Genomic DNA, 19,653 nt, shown 5'->3' with positions numbered 1-19,653 from the left:
AGCACATCAAAAAGGGCCAGGGGACCAAAAGCAAAAGGACTAAGACAAGGAAAACACAAATTAAAATAAAATCTAAATCCGCATTTGTAAAGCGCAACTACTCACCCTTCCGGGTCTCAAGGCGCTGGGGGCCATCGTGGAAATGAAGTGAGCTATTGCCCAGAGTCACATGGTGCTGAGCTGACGCCGGAGGCGGATATCAAACCGTGAACTCTGTGCTCCAAAGTCAGTTGCCCTGGCCGCTGCACCATGGCTAACAGGACCTAGAGACCCTAGAATAAAATTACCAGGAGTTATACAGGACAAGGGAGTCTAGGTCCAGTGGGAACAGGATCAAAAGATCCAGGAGTGTCAGACTCAGGGGATCCTAAACCAGGGTGACCAGAACTACATGAATCATGGTGAGCCACAACATAAGACCAGTGCCCAAGGGATAAGGAAGACCAGACCCAATAGGACCAATACTACGAGGACCAGGATAGAGGGGCCCATGACCAAAGGGTCAAGAACAAGCTAGAATAGACAAACCAGGAGGACTAGTAGGAGTAGGATGGGGTAGGAAGACTTGGAATTAGGAGGGCTAGGGAAACCATGGCCTGTGGAACTAGCACCAGAAGAACCGACACATGAGGGCCAGACAAAGGAGTACCAAAAGTAAGACCAGGACTATATGGACTAAGGTAACCAGGATCAGAAGGATTAGGTACAGGCAAGTAGGGGACTAGAATAACCAGAGGAGCAGGGCCAGGAGGAGTGATGGAAGAGAATTAGGTGAGGAGGAAGAAAAGGTCTAGGACAGGGAGCCGGTGAAACAGGGGACCCAGCATCCAAATGACTAGGAGCAGGGGTACATGGGAATGATGACCAGTCAAACCAGGACCAGAAAGTACATAGCAAGGAAGTTTTTAGACTAGCATGATCTGGTGGTCAAGGAACATCAAAACTAAGAAATGCTAGGGTGATCTGTGACAGGACAAGTTATTGTACAGCCATGCATGCAAGGAGTTGGAGGACGAGGACTGTTAGACTTGGCATCTTTTGGCGTGTTTCCCCTGAGTTTTTGCTTTCTGACCTCCCGGTGGTTTCGACTCTGTATTTGCTGGCGTAACGTTTATGCGCACTTTTCGCACTACTGATCGGTGGTAAAGTGCAGGCGCTCTCTGTGTCAACTGTGTTATGGATTGGTGTTTCCACAATTGGATATTTGATTTACCTGTTAGTCCCTGGTAAAGTGTACTGAGTGTGCCAGGGCCTGTGAATCAAAATGCTATGCGTGGGCCTGCAGCACTGATTGTGCCACCCACGTGAGTAGCCCTGAAAAGGTACCTCAGACTTGCCATTGCTGACTCTGCGTGCAGTTTGTAACTGTCATGTTGACTTTGCCCGTGCACACACTGGCCAGTCCCTAACCTTTCCTTTTCTTACATGGCAGGCACCCCTAAGGTAGGCGCAAAGTAACCACTGTGGGCAGGGTGCAGTGTATGTGAAAGGTAGGACATGCCCTGGTGTGTGTGGCATGTTCTGATAGTGAATTACAGCCCACTTCGTTTTTCACTATTGCATGACTAACTGTTCTCATAGGCCAGAATGGGCAGTTTGATTATATCATCTTATAATCCTAAACTCACCCAGGGAACAAGGTAGAAATTTGAGTGTAGTATGCCTGAACTCAGGATGTTGAAATAAATCTTTTAGTGAAGGTGATTTTTACATTCTGTGTTTGAAAACACCACTTTTAGAAAGTAGGTATTTTCTTGCTCAGTCATCCTGTGTGCCTCTCCTGGAATGTGGATTGCCTGTCTGGGTTTCGGATGACAAGAGGCTGGGGAGCAGGAGGGCTCCAGATAGTCTAGGTAGAGTCAGGAAAGGGCTGAAAAGACCTGGGCTGCGATGGGGCAAGGGGGAAAAGATTTCTTTGCATCTCAAAGGGCCTGGTCTGCCTCTGACAATGCAGTCTTCACCTCCTGCCAAGAATTCACACCAGATAAGGCAGAACTGGTTCTGGCTGGACACAGACACCCTCTGCCTAGAGGATCAAAGGATGTTTGGATACAAATACTGGGGCCCAGACATCTGAACTTTAGAACTCATCTGGATCAAGAAGAGTGCCAAGAAGAAGAGCTGGAGAAGCTGTGCGTAGGAACTACCACTTTGCTGTGGGCTTTGCTGGGCTGACTTGCAGTGGCTGCTTCCGTCTTGGGCAGTGAAAGGCCTGGACTTAACTTTTTGCAACCTATCTTGTGAGTCTCTCCAAGGGCTTGAAGTGGAGCTTGCCCCCTCTTCACGAAGTCTCGGGAACAGCAAAGACTTCAAGCTCTTCTGTCCCCAGCACTGAAGAATGTGTGTTTTGTGCTGTATCAGAGGAAAGGCAACTCGACGACGTCTATGCCGCTGCCACCTACTCAGTGTCCTGAAGGCAACGCAGAGGGCACCGATGCAACACGGCACCGCGACTTTGGTCTCACCGATGACGCCTGTCGCCGCCGCTACCGAGCCGCTGCTTGCACCACAGCCTGTGGGCACCACACTCCACACTGCCTTGCTTCACGCCGAAGCATTGACACTGCAGAGAGCACCGCCGCAACGACGCACCGCGACCTTGGTCTCACCGACGTCTGTTGACGCCGCCCCTGAACCACTGTTCGCACCGCGACCTGTGGGCACCGCACTCCACACCGCCTTGCTTCACGAGGGCGCCTTGGCCTCCCCGACGCCGCCGCTCCACGCCGAAATCGATGCTGCTGCTTGCACCATGGTTCGAGTACACCGCTCTTAAGTACCACGAAGCACTGTCCTCATTCCGCACCGCAGCCTTGGCCCACCGACGCCGGCATCATCGACTTCCGCTCGTCAGCCGACGACAGCACTTCAGCAAAGACGACCCCGCTGGTTGCACCGTGACCTGCTAGCACTGTGATGAGCACCGCCTTCATCTTGCACCACGACCATGGTCTCACTGACGGCGCCATCTGACGACGCCACTGAGCTACTGCTCGTACCGTGACCTGGAGACACCGCACTCCGCACCGCTGCACTTCGCACTGCAGCACCCGACGTCTGCTGATGCCAGCACCCCTGATTCCATCAGAGAGGAACTCGAACTGCAACGCGAGTGACTTCAAGGGCCTCATCGCTCTGCATTACTCACAGGTACTGTTTTCGGGTCTTCCCGACACCGTAGCTGGCCCGTGACCCCGCAATCAGCCAGAACTGTTGGATTTGTTGTTCACAACACCATGGTAGCCCCGGATGGCTCTATCAACATCGAGGAACTTGTTTTGGAATATTTTTTTGATTACTACAGACTTTTTGTTTTACATATAGTATTGTGGATTTTTGACGTTTTTTAGGTCTTGCCTGAGCCAGCGCATGCACTGGCTGGTGAGACATTTAGTGAGTGGGGCTTTAGAAATGTGGTCACAGCTTTTACTTGTGGCCTAAGGCTTGCTGTTACGTGCGTGTGGCTTTCCTCATCATGGCTCATTAAGCGCATCACTCGCGGGCAGTCCGCGATCGCGATCACTTTCAGTTTCACAGCCGTGCGGCTAATGCTGGTTTTTTATTCACTTCCAGTGAGTCAGCCCAATGCATGTAATAACTCTCTGAGCGCGCCTATTTTTCTGCAGTGGGAAACGTATAGTTTGTGCAAAATGTAACCCAGTTTCTTAGAAACTGTGCAGATTTTTTGACTCTACATGCACCGTAAAAATGTTTCCAGATCGCACATTTATAAGTTGTCACTTGTTTCTATTAAATTCCATGCATGAAAAGCTATGAGCAGATCACCTCTAAAACGGAATCCTGCCCGTGGTTTACGTCCCTCAGGTCGTCAGCCTTCCATCAACCAGAGGTTTCTAAATCTAATCAGCACCACTAAACCTTTAAACCAGAAGAAATTCCAGGGGGCACCATATATGGGTTCAAGTGTGCCGAGTTGTAAATTATAAGAATATTGCACGTCACAGAGGTGTTTCATGACCGAACAGCGTACTTTTAATGTTTTTTGTTTGAAACTTCAGGGGTGGGAGGAGTCTGTGTGGCGGTTTTTTTTTTCTGAGTCCCTATATTGCATTTAGAAGTGAAAGAGGCTTCGTTTGGAGCAGTTAAATGGGACCAGGTGAGGCCGAGCCCTTATAACGCCTGCACTTTACCCTTAGCGCCACCTTTGATGCTAACAAACCACAACCGATTTTTAGATTGATTGCTTTCTAGCATGGAAGTCCCGCTATGTCGCTTGTCTTTCCATTCTCTTACTTGTAGTTAAAACACGCCCCAATACAATGTGAAGTGATGCTTGCTACATGCCAGCACTTGCCCGTGGCGCTACTAAGCAGTTTCTGTTATGCCAAATTCAAGTTAGTCCTGTTAATTTCCCCGAAGGTGCTTTTAGCTGGTCCATGTGGGTGTATATATATATATTTTTCCGAACAGCTCTTTACATTTTGGGCAGCTTTCACAAGTATACATGCAACTACCCGTGCTCCACGTCATGATGGAGTATTGTTTAGAAACGTCATAAATGCAATCTATGGAGTGAGTAAATATTCCCTTACACTAGTGACCAGGTTTCAGTTTTTTAAATAGAAGCAAAATGGTCAAATGAGAACTACATTTTGACGCTCAGTTATTCTTTGTTGTTCGATCTGGCTTATAGTCAGGGCACAAGTCCTAAAAAAAAAAGTGGGAGGACTAACCTAGTTAGGCAGTATGGAGGTGAAATCACGGTGCATGACATCACACAGCATGACATCACACATGGCATCACAGGAATTGACATCATAGAAAGTGCATCACAAACAAACATTGGTCAAGCCAATAGGTTTCGCCAATGGTTTGTGGCCATGCTAAACAGCGTCAGCAATGCTGTGCAGCATGGCTGAAGTAAAACGTAAAAATACTTTGTGTGGATGACAGCCTCATTGTGTTGCATACATGGGCACTTTCTGTCTTTAATTACTGATCCAAGTAAGATCGGTAATTAAAAATAAAACGTGCAAAAGTGTTTTTAAATCAAACAGGGGAATAGAAACAACAGGGAGAGCAAGGGGTGAAGCAACTATCAACAAGTCTTGCAAGGGGGGTAACTAACGTGGCCCCCCTTGCAAGACTTGTAAGATCTCAGGGGATGGAGGTAGTGTCGTATGCGGACGACATGCAGATTATGGTATCCCTGACCCACTCTGTCAGTGAAACTGCTTCTAACTTTAGGGCCTGCATGCAACTTGTTGCAGAGTGGATGGTTTCCAACTCCCTAAAGTTGAACGGGGACAAGACAGAGGTCCTGGTCTTTGGCAAGGACCAGGACATATGGTCAGATGACTGGTGGCCCCCTTCTTTAGGCAGCTGCCCCATACCTACCAAATCTGCTAGAAACCTAGGTGTCATCTTTGACACCCAGCTCTCCATGGAGCTACAGGTGAATAGAACGGTGGCGACCTGTTGGGGTGTCATCAAGACCCTGAAAAGGATTGTGCACTATCTGTCCCCACAGGCGCGGAAACAGGTGGTGATTGCCCTTGTTGGCTCAAGGCTCGATTACTGTAACTCAGTGTACGCCGGGGCCAACAAGGGCTTGCTCCAGCGTCTACAGGTCATACAGAACGCTGCAGCGCGGTTTGCTCTCGCTTTGCCCTGGTTGTCATCTATGACCCTAGCGAGGAAGAACCTCCACTGGCTCCCCATTCCGTCAAGGATCACTTTCAAACTTCTTTGCCTCACATATAAGGCTCTAACTGCAGGCTCGGCTGATGCCCTCGGTTCATTACTTACCAGATATGTTCCGAGCAGATGTTTACGATCCAGCGAGCAACACCAACTGGTAATCCCCAGAGCCAAGAAGGCCAGATGGGGGTCCAAAGCTTTTTCCATATTGGCACCTCTGATGTGGAATTCACTCCCCCTTGAAATCAAACGACTTCCCTCCCTTGACCTCTTTAGGAAGTCACTGAAAACTTGGCTCTTTATTAAGGCATACCAGTAGGCTCTGTTTCTGTCTGCTAACAGCTTTATATTTTGGTTTAGGCGCCTTGACGCCCATTGGGCATAGCTGCGCGTTACAAATAATATTTCATTCATTCATCAATAACTAACCAACTCTCTCAATCTCACTAAATAACTCTCTCACTCTCTTACTGACTCTCACTCTCTCATTAACGCTCACTCTCTCACTAACTAACTGACTCTCACTCTCTCACTGACTAACTGACTCTCTCACTCTAAATGTCTATTTGACTCTCTCACTCTCTCACTAACTGACTCTCTCTCACTGACTTACTCTTGAAAATCACTCTCACTAACAATCTAAATAACTGACTGAATAACCTTCACCCGCCTGTTATTTATGCCACCCCATAACAAATAAATCTTTGGCATAGCCAATAGGTCTCGCCGTTGGGACCTTACAAGTTTTTAGCCATGCAACAGTTGATGTTATTGCACCAAGGATATTGTGCTGCATAACTAAATACTTATGAGGTCCCACAAGCGAGTCCTATTGGCCATGCCAATGCTTGTTGGTCTTGTTATAACTATATAAAAATATTGAATATTTTTCTAAACTTGTATGGTGTCCTTTTGTAGTGTGTACACTGTATTACTGTGGGTTATGAGCAAATGCTTTACACACTGCCTCTAAGATAAGCCTGACTGCTCGTGCCAAGCTACCAAGGCGGTGAGAAGGGGTTATTTTAGGAGTGTAACTCCCTTCTCCTGACTAGAGTAGAGATTTTTGCCTGGCTTCGGCCCTTAAGCTAGCCTACCAGAAATCCCATTTCTAACAAGGACCACATGGATCAGATTGAAGAGGACTATGAAGATCAGGACCTGAAGGGCAATGGCAGGTTTCCATGATACAAGGAAAAACAGGATAGTAATTAGGAAAAACCAGGGAGGCAGTATCAAAGGCACCCAGAACACCAGAGCAGCAGTACTAGGTAAACTAAAAGGATCATTACCAGGAGGACCGGAAACAGGGCTAAGAAGTTCATGAAAATTAGGACCTAGGGGACAAGGCCTTGGTTTACCAAGTGCATTTTAATTGCCTTTTATTGTATATAGGTAATTAAAACCATTTACAAAATTCATTTTTAAAATTCAGATTCCATAAAAGCAAGTCAAGTTTTTATAAATATATAGTGTTTAAAATGTTAAAATTTGAGATAAATATTAAGAGGCTGGTAAAGTCTTCTTAGTCTGATTGTCCTTGGCTTGTATAGTTCTTTAATCTCAATTGGCAGTGAGAGTCCCCAGTGCACATACTTCTTTCATTTTGTGTCTACCAGAGTTAGAAAGGTCACTAATTTGAAGTTCAACTGTGGGTCGTCAGAGTTGTAGCATGCTATCACTGCTTGCCGTCGTGTGCGGATCCTCCGGACGTTCAATTCTGATTTAAGTAAACAAGCCCTTTCTTTCTTTAGGTGCATACAGGTACAAATCAAGCGTGCCATGTCCCCCATCCGGTTTCGACACACAGATGATAGTTAGTTGAAGTTTGCCCCCTCTGCCATGATGGAAGGTGCAGGATGGATGGCAGCTTTCCGAGTCTGTGTTTGAGTTTTTCTTTTATGCACCGCAAGTACCCCAAGCTGAAGTTGGATTGCAAGCTGAGTGTTTTGTAGCTACTGATGGTCATCCATGCGTGGCTTCATTTTGCAAAGGCGGCTTGGTTGTCTAGTAGCAAGAAGGTGTTGATTGTCCTACGTACTGCTTTTTTGAAAAGTGCATGTGAGGTTGGTATATCCCAGAGCTGGGAGAGCCCTGTAGTTGCGAGGCTGCTTATTAGATCGTTCCTGGCCAGCCTTTGTGAGCCAAGCTGTAACTCCTTCCATAATAAATTGATTAAGGAGTTCTTAGGGGCATCCCTTAATTTGTGCCAGCTCGTTAGGTATGCCCCCTGTCCTGCTAGTTGTTGGTTGGTGAGTTCAAATTCCAGTCTAATGTGGGCCGGCGATGTGTAAGTTGGTATGTTAAAGAGGATTCTGTAAGCTCTGATGGTAGTGCTGTCTAAAGTTTTAGAGTCTCTCCCTCTCAGAGCAATGCTTCCATATGAAATGGTCGGTAGGATTTTGCTTGAACAACCTGAAGTAAAGGAGAGAGCCTGTGACCTGTCAGCTTGGTTTTTAGTTGTTTCACTGTTGGTGCTGGGCCCAAGCCTTTCCCTCTGATTGATTCGATCTGGTTGGAAAAGTGACTACTGTTATCAATGTTTATGCCTAGATATTTATAATTTGTAATATTCAGAATATTGACGTTTCCCAGATGCCAAGCATAAGAACCTTTCAAAGATCTTTTTATAGACATGGTTTTAGTTTTGTAAACATTTTCTTTCAATACATTTTCTATGGCATAGCTCTCTAGTGCATTCAGGAGGTGCTGTAACCCTACTTTCGTGTGGCTAATCAGGACCACATTGTCCGTGTAGAGTATGCTGGACAAGGCCTTGTCTCTTATCCTTGGGGCATGTGCATTGGATAGGTTTTAGGATTGTGTCAGGTCTGCCACATATAGTTTGAATAGGGTTGGTGCAAGCACACAACCATGTTTGAGTCTGTTAGTCGTGTGGATGCGTCTCGATAGATGACTTCCATTTCCCAGTTTTTATCTGCACCCAGGTACTAGTATGTAGTTGTATTATCATTTTCAGAAGAGAATTCGGGATATTCCAACTGGCCAGTTTTTTCCACAGCCTTGCCCGATCAATGTTATAGAATGTAGCATTAAAATCTATAAAACAAAAGTGTAAAGACTGTTCTGTAGCCCTGACCTTATCAATGAGAAGTGACATTGTTAAGATGTTGGTAGTTGTGCCAGTTAATTTACAGAATCATGTCTGGTTGTATGGGATAATACATTGAGCTTTGGCCCACTCTTGTAGCTCCACTAGTAGGGTACCTGCAAAATATTTCGCTTCTATATTGAGCAAGGCGATGAGGTGATAGTTTGTCGGAGCGGCTTTGTCGCCTGGCTTGTAGATTGGTGAAATAACTGAGCTCCTCAATGAAGCTAGAAGCTGACTTGTTTGCCTGATTTGACAGAAGATTGGATCTAACATGTCTGCCCAAAATGTTGCATCTTGTTTGAAAAGGGCTGGTGAAACTCTGTTTGGTACTGGTGCTCCCTCTTTTTTTCCCTTGGATATTTGTTATTTATATTCTAGCTAAGGGAATTGACTTAGGTACCTACAGGTGTCATTTCAGGGTCCCCTGGGAATTTTTATTCTGCTGTTTACTAGTTGCAATGGAGCCAGGCGTTGTGGACGACCATGGTTTCCTTGATGGAAGGTTAAACTGAGATTCCAGGTACTGAGCCCACCTCTCATCAGGGATTTGTGATGCCACTTCACAGTGTAAAGGGCGCATTACTTTATTCACGAGGGACGAAAAGCGCTTGCTGTTGTTAGTTTTATAGTCGTGGAGCAGTCTAGCCCAGAGCTTTTCTTCCCCAGCTCTCTTTATGTATGATCTAAATTTTTTCAACTTCGATCTGTGTTGGCGTAGGGAGAGATTTGAGATAGAGTCTCCAGGATTGTATTTTAGTAATCTAAGGGCCGTGGTAATTGCGTTTTTGATGTTGTTAACAAGCTCTGTTGTGCACAGGATATCCTTTCTGTTTAGCACACATCAGCAGTTAGTCTCTGCTTAATTTTTGCGGAATAAGTGTTTGATAACGTGACGATGAAGTCTTCCCATTCGCTGGGATAGATACTTTTTTGTTCAGGGCAATTTGATAGGAGAAGCTTTGCTGCCTCCAAAAATTCCTCTGTGTGTGCCTCCAAAAACATAACACATTTGAGGTTAATTGTGTAGGTAGAGCTGCATCCCCCTGGTATAGGTTCAAAAGGGGGAGCATTGGCCTGGAGAAGTACTTCTTGTGGTTGATGAATACTGTCCACTTTGTCACCTAAGGTAAATTAAATCATCTAATGAAAAAGATAAAGGGGGACCAGAGTGTAGTCAAGTGTTGAAGCTGTAGTCTCCGTATAGAATGACGCAAACCTGTCATTTAAAACTCGAAAGTTGATATGTTCTAGGTCCTCCAAGAGGCCCATAGAAAATTTGCTTGGTCTGTCATGTGTGCTCGTCATCTGGTTGGGAATGTTCCAAGCGGATAACTAGGCCAGGATCTCTTCTGAGGCTGAAGAGCCCAAAAGATGGAACTAATGTACCGGGAATCAGATGATCATGGTGAGAAGGATCCGCAGGACCAGGTTAAATGGACAAGGGTCAAGAGGATCAGGAAAGAAAATAGGAGCTAGGAGAAGTGGGCCTCAAAGGACCATGATGGCCTGAAAGAGCAGAACCAGGAGGAGTAGTCCCTTGAGAGAAAAAATTTGGAAGTATCACGTTTCCTCACAGTTTCCGAGAGGTGGTCCAGCAGGCACTTGATGTGCCTGGTTTTATGTTTTGGGTTTATGTAGGTATTGAAAATTATTACTTCCTCATTGTTTCCTTCAATGTGGAGAGAAGTTTTGATTGTCTTGACTGACGGGAAGGCTGAGGGATTTTCCATTGCGTTGACTGTTCTTGTAACTGAAAGGTAGGTTGCTAGCCCACCTGAAAGCCACCCACATTTTGCTTTCCTATTTGCTGGTATATGGAACCCAGCAAAGCCCTGTAGATGGTATGTTTCAGATGCCCATGTTTCCTGCAACAGCTCTATGCCATATGTTATTATGAATGATAGAAACTCTGGGTTCATTGTTTTGCTTCTAAGGCCTCTGATGTTCCAAAAGCAGAGGCGACAGATGGTTTTAGTATGCCTGACACTTCCATCCGGAAGAGCCGTTTGTCATTGGGTGAGGGAATTAATAGTTCTAAAAACCTGTTGGTTAACTGGAGGTACAAGTTGTTGACAAGGTGGTTGCCTGGAGTAAGCAGAATAGTTATTGATACCTTGTTCCCTAGATGGTGAATGGCCGCGTGCTCCTCTTAAGACTAAGTGGGTAGTACCTCCGATGTGGCTTTTTTACTTGCTGTTGCCTAATAAGGGAAGGGGATATTTTGCTTTGCTGTGATGTAACGTTTTTATTCCCCAAGACTTAAATGTTTCTGTTTCACTTTCACTTAGCACCTAATTAGTTTACCAAGTGGGAAAGAGAAATCATTGCAAGTAGTGGGACCAGGGTGAGGAGGATCTGAGGTAAGGAGGCCAACCAGCATCTGGAAGACCAAGAGGAATGGGCAGTGGTATGCAGGAGGACCAGAATCAAAAGGACCAGGCTCAGGAGGACCCCAACAAGGAGAACCTGAATCAGGAGGACCTGGATCAATGGCTGAAGTACCAGATGACTAAATAAATAAGGACCAGATCCAGGAGAACAAGGTCAACCCAAACCAGGAGGACAAAGACTAAGAGTGCCATGACATGAAAAGCAAGGTGGACCAGGACATGCGATTCCAGGGCTAGGAGTTTGATGGTGGGGAGAACCAGGGCAAGGTGTCTAGGACCAAGAGGACCACAAAGGAACATGGCCAGATGGACCATCACTGTGGGAACCAGGAAGGGCCATGATGATCAAAAGGCAAAGTTTATGACAACAAGCACAATAGGACAAGAAGGACCAGGACCAAGGAGGCCAAGATTAAGATAGCAGGTGGGTCAGATCTGGGAGGACTAGGTCTAGGAGAACCCAACTTATAAGGAACAGGCCCAAGAGGATAAGGGACAATGGACACAGAATCTTGAGAAGGACAAGGAATGTGAAAAAACAAGAGTAGCATGACCTTGACCAGGAGTGCCAGGTAGCTGAGACCAGGGACACAGGCAGCCAAAGTCAGAAGGAAAGATTCTAAGAGGATCAGAAAACAAAAGACCAAGGGGGCCAGGGAGATCAGGGCAAGAAGGATCAGGGGCAGGAGTATCGGGACAAGGAGGACTAAGGTGAGGAGGAAAAAGAGGATCAGGATGATCAGGACAAGGGACATCAGACCCAGGATCATCACAGCCTGGAGGTCCAGGCTACAGAGCTAGGAACAGCATGGCCAAGAAGATGAGAAACAGGATGCCAGACCCATGAGAACCCCATAAAGGAGGATCATGATGTGTTTGTGTAGCAGCGGCAGAACAATCAGCAGGAAGATCAGGGCCAAGAGGATCAGGACCAGACCCAAGGAAACAAGATCCAGGATAATAGGACCGGGGGTCATACTATGCAAGGAAGATGACCAAGGCAAGGAGGACCAGAACAAGAGCAAGGAGGATTAGAAGAATCAGCACCAGTAAGACCAGGAACAGGCTTAGGAGTGCATGGGGAGCCATAACCATAGGGCCAGGACCCAGAGTACCAAGTGGCACAGAATACCAGGACCAGAGGTAGCAGGGAAAGGAAGATCAGGAAGACCAGAACAGCCAGAGCCTGGAAGACGGAAGGAGCTGGACCTGGATGTCCTGGAGGACCATGACCAAAGTGATGAGGCTCAGAAGGACCCAAATGAAGAGAACCAAAGCCAAGGGTACCCAGACCATTGGGTGCAGTACCAGAAGGACTATGAGGACAAGGCACAGGGCCAGGAGGAAAAGGATGATCCAAAGCAAGAAGATGAGAGCTAAGAGGGTAAGGCATAAGAGGACAAAGATACAAGAGGCCAGGTAAACTGAGGGGAACAGCAGGACCAGGAACTAATGTACTGGGAATCAGATGATCATGGTGAGAAGGATCCGCAGGACCAGGTTAAATGGACAAGGGTCAAGAGGATCAGAAAAGAAAATAGGAGCTAGGAGAAATGGGCCTCAAAGGACCATGATGGCCTGAAAGAGCAGAACCAAGAGGAGTAGTCATACAAAGACCCAAACAAGGAGGACCAGAAACAAAAGGATCAGGTCTAGTGGGCACCAAACCAGGAAGAGTGGGTAACACTAGGAAAACTGGATCTGAAGACTAAAGAGGAGCTGGCCATGCAACCGGAGACAACAGAACACTAGCTAAGAGGACCAGGGCAATGAGAACAGGATGACCGGAACAAGGAGGATCAGGATAAAGTTAGTCAAAGAAGACAACAAGCAGGACGACCATTGCCAAGAGTATCATGACATGCTGGAGGAAGACCTGGTTATGTCAGGAATAAGTAGACTAGATCAAAAAGTCAAACTACCTTGTTCCCCATGATGGTGATATGTGTATAGTAATGCATTATTGTATAATTTGTCTATTTTTTCGCAGGTCAAATAAGATACCAACTAGGTATTTTTTGCATGCCAAATTGAGCATGTTCTGATGGTAGAACCATATTAGGTACATATTACATATACATGATATGTGAGTGACATAGAGATCACGAACGGTCCTAAAGAAAAAGCCAAGGGGATTGGCTTTTGAAATATGTTGACCAAGTAGGAGGCTACTCATAACAGTAGAGCACCTACATTTCCCCAGTTTTTTAACTTTAGCAGCTAGGGAAGTGAATAAAGTTTATTTTTTCCACTAGCCAGGCAACTTTTACTTATTGCACCACTAATCTCCCTTGACCCTATCACTCTAACTCTTGCACTATACATAGCCTTTTTCACTGTATTAAGTGCTTCCACATATTTGTAGGTTGTAGCACGCCCCTCCCCGTAGAGGGACGGGAAGACCCCATGATGAAGCATGACACTAAGGGATTCTTAGTGTGTGAGGGGTATTTTAAAAACACATAGTGTTTTCCATGACAACTCTTTGGGCCAAACACTACCTATCCACCACTTTCATTAGAATTTCTTAACACAAGGAAGGATATATTGAATATTGGTAGAATCTCTTTGTTTGATTATAAGTAGACTAGAGCCATCAATACCAGGGACCAGATGGACTAGAAGGATCAGAATAAGCAGGACCAGGAGTTGGCTAGGAGGACCAGAGTGATTAGAACCAATGGACCTTATTTTCCAAGTGATGCAGGAGAACTAGGATCTTGGGTATTAGGACCAGGATGGCGATGATCAGGGAAACAGAACAACCAGAGCTATGAGGACCAATAGGACGAGACAGGACCAAAATAACCAGACCCAGCCCAAGAAGACCTAATCAGGAGTACCAGGACCAGTGGAGGTAATACCAGGTGGACCACAAAGAACAGGGCAAGGAAAATCAAGATGGCTCAAACCAGGAAGACTAGGAGTTCCAGTCCTAGGAGAACCAGGACAACAAGGATAGGTGGATAAGGACCCAGCAGACCAGCAGGATCTGGGTGAGGATCAGTAATACCAGGATCAGGAGTCCCAGGAAGGGCTAAAGCGAGGAACAGCCTAGGCGAAGGGCTATGAAGGACTATCACTAAGAGCCCAGATTCAGGAAACCAGGGCGACCATAAATAGTTAGACCTGGGCCAGGGTAAGGATCAGAAGAACCAAAACAACCCTGAAAAGGAGGACTTGGACACCACAACATTTTCTAAAGGCATTTAAGGATCGACCTATGTGAGTCTAGGCCACATGTATTAGGCTATCCCTTTTGTAAATGGTTCTTATTAATGCTTCTTATGCTGCCCACCCCATAGAAACCTCCCCTTCAGCCCATGTATAGAACTGATAAGCATTTGCTAAAAAATCAGTTCATACAAAGTGAACAGACAGCTGGGACTGTTACACTCTGACCTCTGATTATAGAAGACATAGTCTGAAGGTGGATCTGAGGGCATAGGGACTAAAACGTAGCAGAGGAGTTTAAAGGAGGATGGTTGAAAATGAATGTGGTCTGTGAAAGATGGGTTTGAGAAACTCAGTTGGCTGAAGTCAGGAAAAATGGTTAATGGCTAACAAAGGGGCCTTACGAATAAGGCAGAATAGGGAAGCTCAAGATCATAAGAAGGCTCTGGTGAGCAGAATAGGGTGTGGTGGAGGCTCCATAGATCATCTTACATTGACCCAAAGAGGGATTCTGTGTGACCCCCGGATCTTTGCACTGACATTCTATGTGTGTGTATGTGAGGTGGGTATGTAGCATGGGGCAGGTTTACTAAGAAGTCACACAATGCAAGGCTGCACGACAACTGACTTTACCTTGCTGCAGATTCCTCACCTTTCAATTTTCGAGGCGTCAGGCTGGATGCGGATGCGGAAACATTTGCTGAGCAATACCCCTTGCGCCTGGCATCGGTTGGCTCCATTTGGCTCAGCGTGCCATTGTCGGCGTCAATAGCATTGGTTATGACGTTCGCAATGCCTATATAGGCCCCACCCAGGAGCCTGGCTGTCAGTATTTTTTATTTTTTCCACGCCAGAAGCACAGAGCCATGAAGTAACTGACATAGTCATGTGTATAACTAGGGCCTTGAAAGGAGAGTAACCCTATCCCTACAAAATTACTCCGCAAAGCGGGGAGGCATGGGTGGGGCTGTAAGGAATCTGCAGCTAGATAGAGTCTCTACCAGATAATGCATTACTGAAGGTAAGTAACTTGTTAATCTGAAAGAGAATTCTAGCTGCAGATTCCTTACCTTTGAATTAGATACCCGAACCATACCATCCTGACGATGGGCTGCGGAACAATATCCTATACTAGGACGTCCTGCAGGACCGAACGGGCAAGTACCTATTCCTGCGGGCCTGACCATCCAGGCAGTAGTGTTTTGCAAACGTGTGCAAAGATGCCCACATTGCCTCCTGACAGATGTCTTGGACTGGGGCACCCCGAGCCAAGGGCAAAGTCACGGCCTTTACCCTGGTGGAAGGGGCCCTTAATCCCTCAGGGTGCGGCTTCTTTGCCAGGGCATAACAGATCTTGATGCAGAGTATGACTCAGCGAAAGATGGTCCTTTTCTGCACTGCCCTTTCCTTCTTCGCTCCCACGTACCCCAAAAAGAGTTGGTCATCCACCCTGTAACTCTTTTGTGCGGTCAAGGTAGAACAACAATGCTCTTTTGGTGTTTAGCCTGTGGAGATGCTCCCTTTGAAGGATGCGGGGGAGCAACGAAGGTGGGCAATGTGAAAGACTGACCCAGATGGAAAGGGGGCACAACCTTTGGAAAAAAGGATGCCCGAGTGCGAAGCACCACCTTGTTCAAAAAGGACATAAGATAAGGAGGCGAGCTAGATAACGCCTCCAGCTCACTCACCCTACCGGCCGATGTAATCACCAGTAAAAAGGCTATTTTGGTGGTCAACGGCCGGAGGGGACAATCGTGTAAAGGCTCAAAAGGAGAGCACATAAGGTAGGTGAGGACTAAGTAAAGGTCCCACTCCAGCATAACAAAGGATGCAGGTGAAAACAGGTCAGCCAGCCCTTTTAGAAATCTATGTACAATAGGAGTTTTGCAGAGAGAGGGCTGGTCTGGCAGTTGCAAAAAAGCAGACAGAGCAGAAAGGTAACCCTTGAGAGTTCCCAAAGCAGAGCTCTACTGGGTAAGGGTAGGAATTAATAAAAAAACAGTCCAAAGAGAAGCAAAAAGAGAGTCAATAGACCTTTCTGTACAGTGTAAAACAAATTTCTGCCAACAGCAGGCATATACCGTCTTAGTGGAGGGCTGCTAGAATAGCATTACAGACTTTGGGAGGAAAGTCTAAAGCTATCAACTGTCACTGTTCCATCTCCATGCATGAGGCACAGAGTTGACAGGTTCGGGTGGAGAAACCTCCTCTGCTGCTGTGGCAGAAGATCTTCCCGAAGTGGCAGCCTGATCAGAGGATCGATGCTCATTCTCAGAAGCTCTGGATACCAAAATTTCCTAGCCCAGTCCTGAGCCACAAGTATTTGGCCCGGTCACTCCTGATCTTCTTCATAACCCTGGGCAGGAGTGGTGTGGGAGGAAAGGTGTACAGCAGGCCTGTGCTCTGCTCGTGACGAAAGATGTCGCCGAGCGATAGCCGCCTTAGAAACTCCAGCGCGCAGTACTGCTGACACTGTGCATTCTCTTCAGATGTGAACCACCTAACCAAGGTTCTCTCCACCGCTGAAATAGACCTTGCACCACCTCTGACCGGAGATGGCATTCATGATCCGCTAGGCATCGATGGCTGAGTTTGTCTGTCCTGGCGTTCAAAGAACCTGCCAGGTGTTGAACCAACAGGGATATTCCCTGCTGTTCCAGCCATGTCCAGAGACGCATGACCTCTCCCGCTGCTAGCTCTCCACAAAGGATCCATGACCCCACCCTGCCCTGCTTGTTGCAATACCACATGGCGGTGGGGTTGTCCATGAACACTTGCACTAGCTTCCCCTTGACTGAGGGAAGAAATGCTTTCAGTGCCAATCGAATCGCCCGGAGCTCCACCAAATTTATGTGGATCACCATCTCTGCCGGAGACCAGTGTCCCCTGATCTCCCTCTCAACCAGATGGCCGCCCCATCCCAGAAGTGACGCATCTGTCACAACTGTGAGATCTAGTTGGGGAAGGGAGAGGGGTCTGCCATTGACCCAATCGTGGTTCCTCAAACACCACTGCAGATCTCATGAGTTCCTTCCGAGATCTGTACCATGTCAGTGAGATTTCCTTGATGCTGTGCACACTGAAACTTCAGGTCCCACTGCAGAGCCCTCATTCGCCACCTGGCATGCTTTACCAACAGGATGCAGGAGCCATGAGACCCAACAGTCTTAGAGTCAGTCTCACCAGAATCCAGGATAGAGGCTGAAACATTGAAATCATAGCCTGCATATCCTGGACTCGCTGCTCGGGAGAATAGGCCCAAAACTGCACTGTGTCCTGAACTGCCCAAAGGAAAGGGAGCATCTGGGAAGGAGTCCGGTGTGAATTTGGCATGTTTATAGAGAACCCCAGCAAATGCAGGAAGTCTGCTGTAGTCTGAAGGTGGGAGATGACAGCCTGGGGCGAGGACGCCTTCAACAGCCAGTTGTTGAGGTAGGGGTAGACTGACACCCCTAACCTGCTCAGATGTACTGTAAACACTGCCATCACCTTGGTGAACACTTGATGGGCACTGGCAAGGCTAAAGGGAAGCAAGATAAACTGAAAGTGCTCGCAGCTTAAATTGAACCGCAGGTAACGCTTGTGGCCCAGCAGGATGGGGATGTGAAAATACCCATCCTGCAGATCCAACGATACCCTCCAGTCTTCTTGGTCTAGGGCAGATAAGACCTGATCCAGAGTGAGCATCTTGAACTTCTCCTTCTTGAGGAATAGATTGACGGCGTTAAGATCAGAAATGGGTCGCAACCCTTTGTTCTTCTCCAGAAGCAGAAAGTTGCTGGAATAACAACCACTGTCTACTTCTGAAACCGGGACCCTTTATATAGCTTCGTTGGCCAAGAGAGCTGTAACTTCCTCTTGGAGCAATCTTAAATGATCCTCCATCATCCATTCCTGATATGGCCGAATGAGAGGAGGGAAAGAGAGGAAATGCAGAGAATAGCCCTCCTGGATGATCTGCAAGGCCCATTTGTTAGGTTTTATGGATCTCCAGTGGAGGAGATGATGATACATTCTTCCACCAACTGGGTTAGAGTGGTCTTGCAGAGTTAGCCAAGGAGTGCATTGATGCTGCGGCTGCTGGGGGCAGGGTGGGTGATGACTTCTGGCCTCCATTCCTGTCTCAGAATGCACAGCGTCCAAGCCCATGCACTGCTTGGGCAGTCTGTGCAGGACGGTAGCTGGGATAGGGCTGACATGGCTGGAAACCCCTTCTGTTGCCACGAAAGGGACATAAGGAAGACTGGCCACGAGAAGTGGAGGAGAGGCCCAAGGATTTGGCTGTGGCTTGAGAGCCCTTGAACCTGACCAGGGCTGAGTCTGCTTTTTCCCCAAAAAGATGGTTTCCATCAAAAGCATGTCCATCAAATTGGCTTGGACATTGCCTGACAAGTCAGTTGTACTAAGCAAGGTGTGGAGCCTCAAGGCCACTGTCGTTGAAATTGATCTGCTCAGCGAATCTGTCGTATCTAGGCCACACTGTATGGTGAATTTTGCTGCACCTATCCCATCCTTGACTGCCTGGGAGAGCACAGCCCGGGCCTTCTCCGGGACTTGTGGCAGCACTTGAGCAACCGTCTTCCAAAGGGAATAGGAGAAACTGCCCAATAAGCATGTGGTATTCACCGACCGCAGTGCCAGGCTGAAGGAAGAACACATCTTCTTTCCAAATGAGTCTAGCCTCTTGGATTCCCCATCAGGAGGGGCGGAAGGGAACGCGCCCTGGGACGTAGACACCTGCATCACCAAACTTTCAGGGGTGGGATGTTGGCAGAGGAACTTCCGATCGCCCGTGCTGGGCGATGGCAGCGTGCAATCGTCCTATTCACAGGAGCCCCTGTGCTAGGCTTGGACCAATGCCTAGAAGGACGTCCGTAAGTGCCTCATTAAAGGGCAAAAGGGGTCCGGAAGGGGAAGCCCCTGGTTGAAGCACCTCAGTCAAGAGATTAGTCCTGACCTGAACTGAGGGTAGTTTTAGTCAAAGGACCTCAGCTGCCTTCTTTACCACCATGACATAGGATGCCCCCTCCACTGCAGACACTGTTGGCGGTGAAAGCATTCCAGTATCTCGGGAAGTGTCCACTCCACTGGCCTCTCCAGGTTCCCCATACCAGTCCACATGCTCCACAGAGTCATCCTGGTATTCCAGAAGGTCCATAGACCCCTCCCATTCCTCTCTTGGGCCTAGCACATCTTCAAAGTGCTTAGGCGGCAACTTACAACCTCTAGCTTCAATCGGCGCCGGAATCAGTGTCGATCGAGTTTTTTCGGCTCAGTGTCATTGGGGATGAAGATGGGGCTTGCACAGCTGAT

The sequence above is a fragment of the Lissotriton vulgaris genome, chromosome 6 (assembly GCF_964263255.1).
Source record: "Lissotriton vulgaris chromosome 6, aLisVul1.2, whole genome shotgun sequence".
In the NCBI taxonomy this organism is placed as follows: domain Eukaryota; kingdom Metazoa; phylum Chordata; class Amphibia; order Caudata; family Salamandridae; genus Lissotriton; species Lissotriton vulgaris.
This window is presented reverse-complemented; position numbering follows the sequence as displayed.